Consider the following 16,367-nt stretch of genomic DNA (forward strand, 5'->3'; position numbering starts at 1 on the left):
CGATAAATCCCAAGTTGACCCCCTTATGATCAGTCAATCTCAAAACTATAAATATCTAGAAATTTTCTAATCCCCAAAAACCCCAACACAAAAAATCCACATCTTTCAGTTTAACCATCAAAACCCAACCGAACATGGAGGATCATAATGCTATATTGTTAACTACATTCCCTCCAAGTTTTAGCCCATCTTGAAATCTTTAGACTCAAGTGCCTCATCTCAAGGAATTTATTGCATAATTCTCATAGGATAAGCTTCCCTGAAATGCTTTGATACATAATCCGTTTCCCTCCTCCGTCTCGTACACGATTTCTGTCTTGCTCCTTTGACTATTCTTCTAATACCCCACCTTCACGAAAGCCCACAAATAGCAGGCCATTCCCAGTCCTGCATTACCTTGAACCAATGATCCAAGGGTTGGATGCAGGAGAGGAACTGCAATCACTAATAGAAATACTTTCATGAGAAAAATGTAAATAATAGGCTGGCATTTAACTGACCACAAATGCAAACAGAGAAGAGCTCTTTAGTTTAAGAAGAGTGGAGCTGAACCATCAAATCATCCACAGAGATAGAAAGCAGCTCCAACAGGGGCTCTTTCAGCAGAATCAATCGATGAACTTGAACCCAACCAAACCCATGACCACAATCTTTACCACCACAAGTCGTCGGCCTTAAGCTCCAAGAAAATTTTTTCATCTGGCATTCCTTCCGATAATATTCACATTTAATAGGGCCTTTGTTGGAACTAGGACTACCACCAGAGGTTGATTTCCTCCATGAGACGAGGAAAATTCTGAGGAAAAGAGCAGACTGATCTAGGGCAGGAACTTGTAACATTGCAATATGGCAGCCATCTTCAGATTAAAGTATTTGCGGATACGACGTCATACAGATCAATAAATCTCTTATTTTTTTTAAAAAATGGCATGTATTAGATTGTACTGAAATATATCAGCTAATATGCACCAACTTGATATAATACAACTGACACATCTTGATACCATTGATACATGTGGTACATGGTCTATGGAGGCACCAATATTTGTTGATATTTATTGGCGAATACATTTGGATACATACCAGTACCATTGATGCATTCCACAATAAATGGTTTTCACTGACTTATTTGATAAAACCAAGAATTGTTGAAAACCAAGAATCAATGGAAGGTTTTATGATATTGGTTTAGAGTTTTTCTTCATTTTTGGATTAAAGAACTTTAGAATATCATCCTTCACATCATGCAATACTATTCATGGCTATAACTACGAGTAAGAAACCTCATTTTTATGAGAATATCAACTTAATACACTTGTTTGGTTATAGATTATGTTGATGCATGATACTTGTTATGTTTGGTTATAGATTATGTTGATGCACGATGCTTGTTATATATTGACTTTTGTTCTAAAAGTATATTTTCATGTGTATTTTGACTATTTCCATGCATGTTTGCACCATTTGATACGTATCTCCTGTTAACAAATACTATGTAAGGGAAGGAACATAATCCTTGTGCACTATGGGGGTGGAGATTGGTTATGACCTGTAGCTGTGTGATGTAAACCCAATTTTAGGGTTAGGGTTTCTAGGATGAATTCCCTAAAATGTGGGGTTTCCCAAAATCTTCTAAAAACTAATTCTAATATTATATGGGTTGATTTGGAGTACAAAGAATATTTATGGAAAAGGGATATGGGATGTCAAGGAAAATTTAGGATTTTACTAAATTCCCATGGAGATACTTTGGATCATTATGGTAAGGTAAAAGCCATTTAAATTAATATGGAATGAAAAGGATCAATCTAAAATTAATGTGTGAAAGCTCAATTATCATAGATCAAATGGGTTGGGATCCATTGGGGAATAGGGTAATATTAGGGTTTTATCAAATCAAGATGAAAGTGAACTTATGGTATCCAGACTTACCAATGGATGGTCAAGGAGCCAATGGTTAGGTATGGGAGAGTTTGGGATAAATCTCTCAGATGAAATAATTGATAAAGAGAATTCTTTCTTCTTCTTCTTCTTCTTCTTTTTTTTTTTTTTTTTTTTTTTTTTTTCCAGATGTGCCACAAGTCGGAGAGAGAGAGAGAGAGAGAGAGAGAGAGAGAGAGGGAGGGCACCGAGTGAGAAAAGACTTGTCTAGCCTAGTGTGGGACAAGTAAGTAAACTTCCCTACTAGCCTTTGGTATCTTTCTTTGTCCACTAGTTCTCCCTCTTTTCCTTAAGTTTAGCTCCAGGCTTCAATAGGGGTATCAATTGCTTTACACCCCAACATTCCCACTTCTGATAATAAATCTAAGGCATATTTTCTTTGGGATAGGAATATACCCTTCTTTGATCGAGCCACCTCAATCCCTAAGAAGTATTGTAACTTCCCTAGATCGTTAATCCCAGACTCTCTGCCAAGGAAGTCCTTCAACCTTTGAATTTCTTCACCATCATTCCCTTCGATGACAATATTGTCCACATAAACAATAAGAATTGTGACTTTAGTAGTTGACTTCTTGACAAATAGTGTATGATCAACATTACTTTGCTTGTACCCAATAAAAGTCATTGCCTTCAGGAGGCGTCCAAATCAGCATCTAGGAGACTGTTTTAACCCATAAATTGACCTCTTTAACCGACAAAATTTCCTTGCAGTATTGTCATCGGAGAAATCATGAGGGATTTCTAAATAGACTTCTTCTTGTAATTCCCCATGTAAGAAAGCATTCTTTACATCTAGTTGGTGCAAGTTCCAGTCTTTGTTCACAGCTACAAACAACAAAACTCTGACAGTATTTAGTTTTGCAACAAGGGCAAAAGTCTCCTGATAATCAATCACATAGGTCTGGATAAACCCCTTTGCAACTAATCTAGCCTTCAACCTGTAGACTGATCCATCCACATTTTGTTTAACCACAAACACCCATTTGCAACCCATGAGTTTTTTTCTTTAAGGAAGTGTAACCAGCTCCCAAGTATCATTTTTCTTCATTGCATGCATTTCCTCTACCATAACTGTCTTCCATCTCTTATCAGCATAGGCTTCCTACCAAATTTTAGGAACATATATAAATGATAAAGAGGAGATAAAAGCACGATGAGAGTTAGACAAAGAGTTATAAGAAACATATTTAGCTATGGGATGCTGAGTACAAGATCTGACTCCTTTTCTAACACAATAGGAAGATCAGAAGAAGATACCTCAAGGGTTCAATAGAATCTTATTCCGAAGTAGGAGACTGAAGTGGTAGCATGTCACTTTTCTCCACCTGCTTTGGCCGGTTGTAATTCTTCCTCTGATAAGTCTGTGCCTCCTTATCCTGGTCAATTTTGTTTTGAAAGACCTCAATAGTGTGCCTCACAGGAGTGGTCTTCCCCTGACCAGGTACTTCACATGGTTCAGAAAACGGAGGGGGAGAATTGGAGTCCTCAGGTACATTGGCCAAAGTCTCCCCCTGGTTAGAAAACACTTCTTTAACTCCTAAGTTGTGTTGTGGTGGTGTGATAGAAAGGTCAAGAGTTGGAAAAAGCACATCTCCATTAGGACTCTCCCCATAGAGAGGTGTATAGTATGGGCAAGACTCATTAAAAATTACATCCATGGAGACAGTGGTTTTTCTAGAAGAAGGATGATAACATTTGTGCCCTTTCTAAGTAATACAATACCCTAGAAATGCAGCGTAGGCCACGGCTTGCTCTGGTGGGCTGTGATTCTAACATGACACACACATCCAAAAATTTTTAGGGGAATAACAAAAAAGGAGGCTCCTGGAGAATCTCATTAGGACATTTAAAACCAAGTATCCTATTGGGCATCTTATTCATAAGGTAAGAAGCAATGAGTATAGTATCACTCCAGTATTGGTCAGGGACATTCATAGCAATCATAATTGAACGGACTATCTCTAAAAGATGCCGATTCTTCCTTTCAGCAACCCCATTTTGGGCAATTGTATCAACACAACTGATCTAGTGTATTATGCCAGAGTCAGAGATATTTATGAAATTCACAATTAGTATACTTTGTGCCATTGTCACTGCGAAGGATCTTCACAGTGGCATTGAACTGTGTTTTAATCATATTATGAAAATCACAAAAACATCAGAAAACCTCATTTTTTTTGTTTTAAAAGATAAATCCATATAGAATGAGAGTGACAATCAATAAAAGTATCAAAGTACCTATGGCCAGTAATAGACACTCGCCAGCAGGGGCCCCACACATCAGTATGAATTAGCACAAAAAGAATAGATTTTCTATTATGGAGAGATGGTAAATAAGTAAAATGAGTTTGCTTCACAAAAATGCAAGCTTCACAAAAAAATTCATCATTTTTACAAGAAACTAAATCAAAAAATACTTTCTTAAGAGTTCCTAGAGGGGAGTGACCAGGTCTACGGTGCCACTGATGAAGTTCTAATAAGACCAAATGGACCTGATTAAAAGATGCAGTCAGAGCAGAAGTAGATCCTCCAATTGGCTACAACAGATAAAGTCCATCATTGAGTTTACCACGTCCAATCTCCTTCCCCGTGACCAGATCTTGGAAAACACAGTAAGATGGGAAAAAATCACTTTACAATTCAAGGCATGTGTAAGACTACTGATAGAGAGCAAGTTAGTAGAGAAAGAGGGAACGTGTAAAACTTTAGACAAAGAAAGTGAAAGAGAATGTTGAATGGTTCATTTTCCAACAATGGAAGAATAGGATCCATCAACAATTCAAACTTTATCTTTTCCAAAAGTTGGGGCATAATGTAAGAAAAAAGAGGATGAACCTATCATATGATATGTGGCTCATGTATCAACGATCCAAGGAGCAAAAACTGAAGAAACATGGAAGCCTGTAAAAGTTTTACCTAAAGTAGCAAGGTAGGAATTGGTATGGGTAGTGGAGGAACCAATAGTAGAGGCTGTACTGGTAGTAGGAGACTGTAGAATACGTCGCAAAGTAGCTAATTCCTCCTATGAAAAACCAATGTCTATAGAGGGTGTAGTGGAAACCGTAAGAAAGATTAGCCTTCGGTTTTCCCCTTCTTTGTGCTCTTTTTTGCTCAACATCAGTAGGTTTCCCATGGAGCTTCCAAAAATTGGCCTTGGTATGATAAGATTTGCAACAGTGCTCATAGACTGTAAGGCTAATTTCTCCACAATAAAAACATGAAGCATGGCTAAACGATGGCTTTCCTCACACTAAACAAGGGCATAAGACTGTTCAAGTGTAGAAAAGGGAGAACAACTTAATACTTGCACTCTAATCTGATTGTACTCCACATTCAAACCTGCCAAGAATTCATATACTCAAATCTTATCAATGTGCTTCCTATAAGTAGCCACATCATTTGGATTAGTGGGGTGATAATCCCCATAATGATCCATCTCTTGCCAAAGAGATCGCAACTCAACATAATAATGGGCCACAGTCAGTTCCTTTTGGGTAGTCTCATGAAGCTTCTTTTATAGCTCACAAACCAGTGCAACATTCCCCAACTGTCCATATGTTTCAGTAGTAGCCTTCCAGATTTCGGTTGCAGCATCAAGTAATAGGTATCCACAGGCAATATTTGGATTCATGGAATTCAAAAGAAATGACATAATAAGAGAGTCATTCGATATCCATTTATCATGTGAAACACCTATGGTAATAGGTTTGATAGTGGCGCCCGCAATGTGTCCGACAAGTCCTCTTCTGGTAATAGTCAGGTAAGTAGATTGAGACCAGATCAAATAATTTTTTCCATCAAATCTCACCGAAAGAGGAAGAAGAGTGGGGTAATGTTCAAAGCCAGTGAGAGCAAGAGTACCATCAGTAGTTGTCATGTTGACAAAATTGTCTGCAGTTCTTCAGAGTTCAGTCTTCACCCTTTCAAAGTAACAGAAAAGTCGCAGAATGCAATAGCAAACCACCCACACAATTTTATGGAATGATATGATTCAAAAGGTGCATATAAAGAACACCTTTTTTTTTTTGTATTTTAGGCCCTAAAACTATGGAAAATCACAAATAAGCCCTAAAAAATATGAATTTGCAAATAGCTCCCTAAAAATGCAAATTTTCAATTAGATCCCTAAAAATATGCAAATTTACAAACTAAGCCCCTAAAACATCAAATTTTTTATTTAGGTTTTGGGCTAATAAAACCATAGGTTTGGAGGGGAAAAACCAAAATATGGTTCGGTTAAAGGATGTAATGATCTGATTTGGTCCATGTGATGGGCTAATAAGTTATTAGAAGCATCGTCCCGGGTTTACCTTGGTAGGTAAAGTGATGGAGCGATGCAGTCTCCACAAGTGAAAGAGAGAAGGCGCTAGAAGCAGGGTTGATGGCGGAAACAGAGTCAATGGCCCTAGTATTTTTTTCTTCTTTTTTTTCTCTTTGGTCGATGGCGGAAGCAAGGTTGGAGGTGGATGGCAGAAGCGAGGATGGAGGTGAAAGCGAGAAGAGGTGATGGGTTCTGGAGCAGTTGCAGGTTTGTTAGGTCTAAGCGAAAGTTTTGGAGCAGTCGCAGGTCTGTTAGGTGCGATGGAATGTTGCAGATAAAGAAGAAGGTGTTGGGTTGCAGCGATAATGGTGCAATTGCAGTGGCGGAGGTGGTAGATCTTCGTCAGTGAATGTTACTGCAATAGGTGTGGGACAGTTTGGGTTAATGGTGGAAGCAGGGTTGATGGCTTCAAGAATAGTTGCAGGTGAAGAGATGTCTCGGCAATGGAGGTATGTCTTCCTCAGCGAAGATTTTCTTTTTCTTTTCTTCTCTTCCCTAATCGAGCTTAGGCTCTGATACCATGTTGAGATACACGATGTTGGTAGAATGGCTCATTTGATTAGTGTGATCTCAAGCCCTTTATTTATAATAAAGTAGAATTAACACTATTACATAAATACCCTCACTTGGATAACAAGAAATTGAAATTTACATAAACAAAAACTCTAATAGAGTTGAACTCCTAGTAGAACTCAACCCACAAATACTTAGGGAGATTAGTTTCTTTTTTTGTTGTATTGAGTGTAACCAGATTTTGGAAGCAACCTAGATCTCGATTCTGTTCAGCTATTGATAAAACAACATGTGACGGGGAGAGCTATCCCTTGCAACTCTCCCTTCTTCACTTCTTCTACTTTGCATCTGGTTTTGCTCTTTCTATGGCTCTGGTTTCATAAAACTAACATGATATCACAGCATGAAGTCTGGTCCTACGCGGAGACAAGAACTGCAATTTTGAGAGTCCTTCGTATCTCTGCTTCTTTAGCCATGGCAGCAGTTGCTGCTTAATTCTATTGCTTCTGAAACAGAGAATGGCATAGATGAGGAGTGGAGTCTTCAAAGTCTGATTCTGTATGTAATACATGACTGCAATAGCCTAACCTGGGATTTTTTTTTCAAAGACCTGTGCTATGTTTTGTCTCTTGATGGAACTGTGCTGTTCGAGTGCTGTTTTACTACACATTAGAGGAACTCAAAGCCTCATCGAAGCCTTTTGTGATCCAGATCTTCTTCTTGAAGCCCCTCCGATAAAGACTGGTGAATCTCTGTTTACTAACCTTTTCTCCTTCTCAGGTTCTCCATTTCTAGTTCTTTTGGTGGTGCAAAGTCACCTATTTAACTCCACCAATGTTTGTTGATGGTCCCAACCTGGGAAAAGGAGCGTTGGTGTGTCAGGTTGGCAGCCGACACTTTAACAAGAGCCCAGCCAAACCCTTCTATAGAGGATAGCGCTGCATTGGCGTGATGGTGGTGTTAAGTAGGATAGGGTTTCCATGTTGTGGACTAGCGCAGGTAAAGAAGCTCCTTCAAAAATGAACGATCAAATTGGCCTCTTGGAACACATGATCTTTAACAGGTTAGCTTAAAATTAATAGATGTAATGAGGAAAAGAAAGATAAATATAGCTTGCATTCAAGAAACTAGATGGAAAGACAAAGAGTTGAGGAGTTGGATGACTCTAAACTTTGGTACATTGGGGATAAAACTAATTAATGTAGAGTAGGCATAATAGCGGAAAAAAGATGCCAAGAATATGTGGTGGAGGATAAAATATTAAGCAACAAGATTATAGCTATCAAGCTTCAGCTGGTGAAAGAAATTATAATATAATTGTGCATATGCACCTCATATAGGATGAAAGTCTAAAGTAACAATTTTTGAAACATATGGATGAATTAGAGCAAGGAATTCGCTAAGGAGAAAAGACTACAATGGGGGTGATCAAAATCAACATATTAGGAAAGACCAAAGAGGCTACGAAGGTGTACGTGGAGGATATGGATTTGGAGGGAGGAATGCGGAAATAAAGTTTTACATTTTATTGTTGCTTTTGATTTATTTATGGTAGACACTTGCTTAAAAAAGAGCGAGAAGCATTTAATTACCTACAAAAGTGGACAATATGAAAGCCAAATAGATCATAGTTGTCAAGGCGACAAGCTGAGGCAAGGCAAGGTGATAAAGGGAAACGAAAGCCAAGGTGACAAGGCAACTAGGCGACATCAGGACGTCTTGACCCAAAGGGGGGCCAGGACGCCTAGGCGGCACTTAGGCAATGCCTTGACAACTATTAATAGATTATTTATAACTAGAAGGTTAGACAAATTGTTGTACAGGTACGCAAGGTGATACAAGGGGAAAGCACCACACAAAATAGACTAGTGGTCTTGGATGTGTGCCTCACTCCACAAGCTTATAAAAGGTTTGAGGAAAATTGTCCCAAGTGGAAATTGAAAGGAGATTGCTTGAAATCTTTCACTAGAAAAGTAGTTAAACAAGGGAAGTGGGAACTTGAGGGGGACACTAATAAGACGAGGAATGAGATGGCTACATGTATTAAAAAGGTTGCTAAATATGTAAAAGGTTAATCGAAAGGAAGACACAATTATTATAGGGAGACTTGGTGGTGGGATGGTAAGGTTCAAGCCGCCATTTAGAATAAAAAAAGTTAGCTTTAAGACATGACAAAGGACTAAGGATTTAAAGGACCTACAAAAGTATAAGTTGGCTAGAAATGAAGCCAAGAAAATGTGGAAAAAGCAAGGGAGAAGAAGTACGAAAATTAAAGCTCAGCACAAGGAAAGGGGGAAAACTATTTATTAGATGGCTAAAACAATGAACAAAAAGAGTAGAGATCCATACCACATTTAATGTATTAAAAATGAAGATGGTAAAATACTCGTATGTGGTGAGGACATCAAGAAGAGATGAGAAGTTTGTTCTTCTAGCCTACCACGGAGCTGCATCCCCACTCACCTGGTCCATGCACATCGCTCTCTCCAGGAGGTTGGCCGCCTATCCTAGATCTTCCCATTTCCAAGAAGATCCCGGGCTCGATCCGGTTTAGTATCAAGGTGATTCTGTTTCCATTCCTATATATATGGGTCCGTGCAGCATTTCCACGATATCGTTATGATCAATCAATGGGACTTGGCCGGAAAGTGTTCTTGCCTCTATCATTAGCTTGGGTAGTCCCTGTTTCTGGTGTTTCAGTCACCTTTCAATGGCTCCTTTAATGTATGTGCCAGGAAGTGTATGAAGAAGCGGGCTACTCCCCGAAAATGCCCTACCAAAAGAGCATACTTTAGATATATGTGACATGGATGATTACACTATTTGCTATGGCACCAATTTTTGAACATATAGACAGATAATTACGACGTCCAAAGCAAAAGAAGCTCTAAGGAGGATGAAATCCCAATAGAAGTATAGAAGAGCTTAGGTAACCTATAGGTTAGCTTGGTTGACAAAGTTCTTTAAAGCTATAATAGATATAGTCGCATAAAACTGATGAGCCATACAAGAGAGAGTAACTAAAACTTCTTTAAGATTAGAAACCACTATTATGGAAAACCAATTTGATTTTATGCTAGCAAGACCTATAGTGGATGCTATTTATCTTACTAGGAGAATTATAGCAAGGTATAGGGAGTGTGAGAAAGATCTTCATATGGTTTTTATTGACCAAGAAAAAGCCTATAGAGTCCCCAGAGAGTTAATTTAACAAGTACTAGAGAAAAGAAATGTTGCAAGTAAATATGTGAACATAGTTAGAAAAGAAACGTTGTAAGTAAATATGAAAACATAGTTATAGGTATGATGATTTAATGGCAAGTGTCTGTTGGGGGGCAAAGTAGTGAATTTCCTATAATAGTTTGGCTACACCAAGGATCAGCTTTACTCCTATACTTATTTGCATTCATAATGGATGATTTAACCAAAGACATTCACAATAAGATTCCTTGGTGATGTTTATTGTTGATGATATTGTTTTGGCAGATGAGACACAAGTAGGGATTAATGAGCAAGGTAATGAATTTCCTATTATAGTTGGATACATCAAGGACCAGCTTTTAGCCCATATTTTTTGTTGATGATATGATTTTGTGCAATAGGGTTTGGGGGTCCCCAACATAATCTTTGCTTTGAACCGCAATGTAATAGAGAGGACTTGGAGAATAATGACATATGTTATTATGTGAGCGGTGCACTTTATTGATTGTTAGAATGGAAGGGCAAGAAAGGAATAGGAAATTGCTATCAAGATTTGGCCAGATGCTAATCTAGAGATCAGTCAACAGGATTATTTGGGTTCTTTTCTTGCTTCTTTGCTGCCTACTCAACCTAAGGCTATATATTTTCATATTTGGGCTCTCTTTATTATTATTTGTTAGACTAAGAGGTAAAAGGATCAAAAGAATGGAGAAGTGCCAAACTTGGGATTCAAGCCTACCCTGAGGGAATTTGGCTGACTCCTTTTTCTCTTCCAAATTTAATTCTCTTTCCATTTTGGACTCTTTAAAATCATGTATTAGTTTCCTCTAAATATTTATGAAGTGGTTGGAGTTCTTAAAAAAATAATGTAAAGCCTCTATTGTCCTCTCTTCTACTTCTCTGTTTCTTCATATTCAGTCTGTAACTCACATGGTACGAATAGGTAAACTACTACAGAGATCATGCTCCTATTTCTCCCCTATTTTCAAATTTTCTGTTGGGAAATCCCACTGAAGTTGCTTTGAGGATATTCCATCTGCTGATTGAAAGGGAACAGCACACAATGCTGAAATTTTGTGATTTTTAGGTACTGTTTTATGATTTGACTCAAGGAACTAGGTATCATTCGTGATTCATTTTGTGGCAAAAGCTTTTTGTCCTACTTATGAGGTATGTATGTTCCCCTTCTTTTTTTGGAAGATTTAAACCAGATCCATGTCAGGAGTTGAGTTTGTTGGTGATTATATCTTATCTGCAGGGACTTTTTTCTTCTTGGAATTCTTTTGTGATTGTTCAGTAAGGACAGAAATTGTCCTTTTTTTTTCTTCTGAAATTTTCATATATAGCTATTTTAATTGGATTTAAATTTCCTTTCTTAGAGACATGCATGTGTCCAGGACCATGGAAGAAAATTTTGCAGAATTTCACAAAATTTCAGCAACTTCGACCCCACCAAAACTGATGTGGGGTCAAATGATATTGACTGAAGTTTTGACCAAATTTTGACCTTATTCTATGAGTGAATCCCACTCAAAGGGATGTATCGAATCAATCTTTAGGACATCTTCCCTACCCAACATGCCAGCTGTACATTCTACTAGCAGCATCATATGAGTTATCACAATGAATGAAGAGGTTCTTCACAATTTGGTGATCCATATCCTATGATAGGTACTCAAAGAACAATACACATTAGTGCTATCAAACTTTCATGAAATACTAAACAATTGTATTAAGACTTTAGGAGAGTATGATGCCATGATGTCCTTGAAATCAAGGTATGCAATCTCGCGAGATCTCGGCGAGAACACTTTTTGAAGGCTCGAGACAAGACTCTAGTCAAGTCTCATAAAATACCCATTCTCAACCAAGATCTTTGTTCGACCTGAGATCTCGGTCCAACATCCCTGTTTAGTCCCATAACTTGAGTAAGACAGGCAATTTGAGTGAGACCGGACAAGATCTTAACCAGTCTCGCCTCCTCTTACCTACCATCTCCCTAACAACTTCCCAAGCTTATTTTTTTCCAGATTGTCGCCTCCTCTAGCCAGCAGCTTCCCTAACCCACAACAGCTATTCATGGGCCCAAGCCCAACCTACAAGGAAAACCTAAGGCCCAAACTGATATAACGCCTCTACATGCCCAGGCCCCCTGCACCCCCACTGGGCAGCCCCCGCCCCCGCCCCCTCAGACCCCTGATCACGCAATAGAATTTGAAGCATGAGCCATACCCAACACTTCAGTTATGAACTAATGATTTATATGAAACTCATAATGGTTGCATTATTGTATTCTTGAGTGTCGAAAATGTGATGTTCTATTATACTTATATGGATGGAATTTTGTTTGTATTTGAGTTCTTTGATGCATCTTATCACTTGTTTTTATTTATATGTCTTAATTGTTTTATATTTCATATTTTATAACCTTGCATGTTCATTCTAGCAGCATTTCGATTTTAAACTTAGGGTCGAGTTAGAACTCATACTTAAGGTTGTTTTCTCACAAATCTAAGGCCATCCATGTGTTTAAAAGACCTAAAATAGGCTAAAACCAACTTTGAGCCCAACCTGACACTTAAAACCCCTTGAGATGGTCCCTCGAGTTAGCACACAAAAAGAATACCAGATCCCAAGCAAGATCTCGCCAACTCGAGCGAGATCTTGAACCTAGCTTGAAATTATGTACTTAATTATTATGAATCTTTTAACATTTTAAAATAATGATTCCCTTCAGAATTGTTTGATCTTTATGCCCTTGAGTACTTAAACAATGCATAAATGTGTAATCAAACATGAGGATTCAATAGTATATTGCCAATCAAGGGTGAATACAAAACACTTAATAGGTAACTAATTATGCAATAAGATCGTTTAAATGTGTTAACATAACCTAAAATAGGAAGCTCATGAATGTTATTTTATGCTTCACGAATGTTGGATGTCTGAAAACACATTCAAGTTTGATTGCATAGAAGCAAACAAGAGGGTGAATCTAAAATACCATTGTGGGTCCTTTTCTTAACAAAACTAACCATAAATATGTGTCATAGAATAGGCTGCGCTAGAAGAATTGATGTAAACACAAATTTAGGGTCAGGGCTTTTGTGGATTTTCCCTAAAATTTAAGAGCTGCCCAGAATCTTCCTGCAAATGTCTAATTTATGGGGTGGTTTGGACTGGTCAAGGCCTAGAGGGATTCAGCCACAGGCTTGGGGTGAAGGGTCTGTGGGTTTCAGACCTAGAATCTTGCTGTAAAATAGTTTCACATCTGGAGTTAACAGTAAATTTGGAAACTAGGGTCTTAGGGTTTCAATTAGGTGAGGGATGGGGCTGTTTGTTTTTGTTTTATAATTTGAGATTTAGGCTAATGGATTTAGGGTGAACTAGGGTTTAGGTCTAAAGGTTGAAGAAGAATAGCAGAAATTTATTGAAGAAGATGAGGTGCAGAATTTTCAGAAGTGTTGGAGGTATTAATCTTTAGGTGGAATTAAGGGTAGGGATGGGATGAGAGGTAAGGTGGAATACAATTAGGAGGGAAAGGGGAGGCAAGGTAGTGGGGATTAGGGACCTAATAGAGGAGGGATGTCACTGCAGCCACAGGGAAGAAGAGACAGAGAGGTGATAAGTTCATTTCATGCATATTATTTTGACTAGTTAGTTGGCTATATTTTAGGTGTTCACAACTGTTTTTATCATTTTACCCTAATATCGCATGCAAATAAGCATCGATGCACTCTCCCTGAATTTAAGTAATTTTGGTAATTTACACTTATTCTAGCAAATCCTTATTCAAATTTATTATTTATTCTTATAGTGAATCATCTTAGTATTTGGACTCCTTCAACAACTAGGATTTGCTTGGAGCAGTTATTAGAGTCTGAAGTTTGATCAAAGAAGGAAAAAGAAAAAAAAGAAATCCTATTCAAAGAAGGAAGAGTGAAAAATCCCGGTTTTGAATGTGCTAGTATAGTTTCAATCAAATCCTTCATCAAATGGTCATCCTGCGTCTGATCGAGCTAATTTTTGGATAGGACCTTTATGACTTCTTGATCTTCAAATCCAATGGTGGGATTGTGCATTTGAGTCTCGAAATCAATGCGATTTATACACCACCTAGACAAGCAAATTTCTTGGTTGAGTCAAATTAGGATCTCAGAGTTTGTTTCAAACTATGTCCGATTGACTCAAGGAATCATATCCCATGTAATCTAGGAAATCACTCTATAAAAGGGGAAAAAACTCTAGTCATAAGGGACGTTTATAGAAGGGTGGAGATGAATTTCACAGAGGAGTAGCTGCTGGAGACGTTTTGAGGAGCATCAAAGGAGTATCATACTAGTACCATAAGAATCAGAGGAGCTACTACCCAGGTTGGACTTCTTTTTTTCCGTCTAAAGTGATGTTTCCCTTAACTTCTTCTTCTCTCATGATGTTCTAAATTTCTATTGCTATAATGTAGATGGATCCTTAACATGAACTAACTTATTGATTTCTCTCTTTCATGCAATACAATCCTCTACTATTTGCTTTCTTCAATTTTGTTCTCAATGTCTGAATGCCTCGCCAACATTTATGAATTTCGTGGTATGTTTTTATGCATGTAGCAGCGGAGAATGCATGCTAAACCTAGGATTGAAGAATGATAAATTACATCTAACGCGTAATAGGTGAGACGGCTTGTTCAACATCGTTTAGGGATTCTGTGCTTCAATGCATTCTCGTGGTATGCTTTTATGCATGTAGCAGTGGAGAATGCATGCTAGACCTAGGGTTGAAGATTGATAAATTACATCTAACGCGTGATAGGTTAGACAACTTGTTCGACATTGTTTAGGGATTCCGTGCTTCAAGCAATGCATTGAATTGATCTTCTATGCATAAAAGGTAGAAGAGATTTTGTGTGTTAGGGACCCTCAAGCAAAACAAGTGGGGTGATCTAATTTAGTAGTCCTGTCAACAAGAGTAGAAAGTAAATTGATTATATGAAAGGAAGGGATTGATAATTTATTACATGTTTGGTGAAATCGAAACTCTAGTATTTTCGTTAATTGATTTGTGTAGTATTCTCATTCATGTTTTTGTTAGTATAATCAGTAGCTAAATTTTAATTATTCTCATTGTTGTTCGACTAGATAATTAAAAGTGTTTTTGAAGTTAGTATGTAGTTTGACACTTTGACTCAACTCGATCCTCGTGGGAACGATATCCCTCTTACTTCTATATTACTTGGGTGACACAGGCTGAATTGGTTGGAGAAGGGAGGGGGGTGTTGCATGGTAGGGGAAGGGTAGGGGATGTCTAGGGGTGATCGTGGGGGTGGGGTAAAGGTGCAGGAGTGTCGTGGGGATTGCGCAGGTTGCTGCCAATTCAAGGCAGCAATGGGGGAAGGGGAAATAGGGTTGCGCAAGACCAGGGGAGGGGCTGGGGTGAAGGGGTAAGGGTGGGAAGCCTTGCTAGGGTAGGGAAGGAGGAATGGAGCTGGGGTTGTAAACTTACTTGATGAAGTTGCCATTGAGGATGAATGGTTTCTGGAGCTTGAAGATGTACTGCTGTAGTTGAAACGAAAGAGCAGAAAATCCGTGTGGCCTTCCCAAAGAAAATTACAATTTATTTCCCACAAGCAATAATCAAAGTTTATTAATTTAGACTTAACCTACAAAGAAAGAGTAGGCCTTAATTTATAGCCCACTAAAAGAACTTGACATTAGGTGGGATTCATTTATAAATTAGGTCACACCACAAAATCTCAACCTTGACCCATAAAATCTAAAACATCCAAAAATCTTTAATGGACACATGATGAAATAAAAGTTTAAATAACTTAGAACTCTAATAAACACATGCTAAATTCTTATTTAATTAAAAATCAAATTGCTACATGTGCTAGAGTTTAAAAGAACCAAGGATTCAACAACTAACTCAAACCAAAGACTCTTTAACCAAATTGGCCTCTAGAGTTAAACTGGAATTAAATTCCAGCAACTAATTAGGGCAGAAAGTGCCCAAAACATCCCACCCAGAGGGTTCAGCCAGCCTAGGGAGGCATCTTAGGGGCATCTTGTGGGCCCACAGAGTATCGGTCAAGGGGTGAAATCGTGTTCATGTCAAGAACCAGACCCCAAAATGGCTGAAACCCACCAAAACAAACCACTGAAATCTAGTAGACCTTGTGCCAGATTTTAGTGAGATCTCGACCGAAATCTTGATGTATCGGTCATCTCAGTAGGGTCAAGATACCAAGATGAGACAAGATCTAGGTATGCAGTTCTTAATTATCACCATTATGATGATTACCATGTTGTGACATTTATTGGTTAGTCCATCCTTTTGGTTGTTCTATACTTCTATAAGCACACCTTAGGGTGGAGAAGCATGAATGAGATTACAT

General features: G+C 38.2%; 1 protein-coding gene across 2 annotated transcripts in view; it reads right to left on the reverse strand.

Annotated features, from left to right (window-relative positions):
• Positions 1 to 16,367, reverse strand: part of SAR1 (SUPPRESSOR OF AUXIN RESISTANCE1) — an 84,260-nt gene that overhangs the window by 4,620 nt on the left and 63,273 nt on the right. The window lies entirely within an intron of this gene.

The sequence above is a fragment of the Hakea prostrata genome, chromosome 5 (assembly GCF_041222555.1).
Source record: "Hakea prostrata isolate BN-2017 chromosome 5, UWA_Hpros_2, whole genome shotgun sequence".
Taxonomy (NCBI): Eukaryota; Viridiplantae; Streptophyta; class Magnoliopsida; order Proteales; family Proteaceae; genus Hakea; species Hakea prostrata.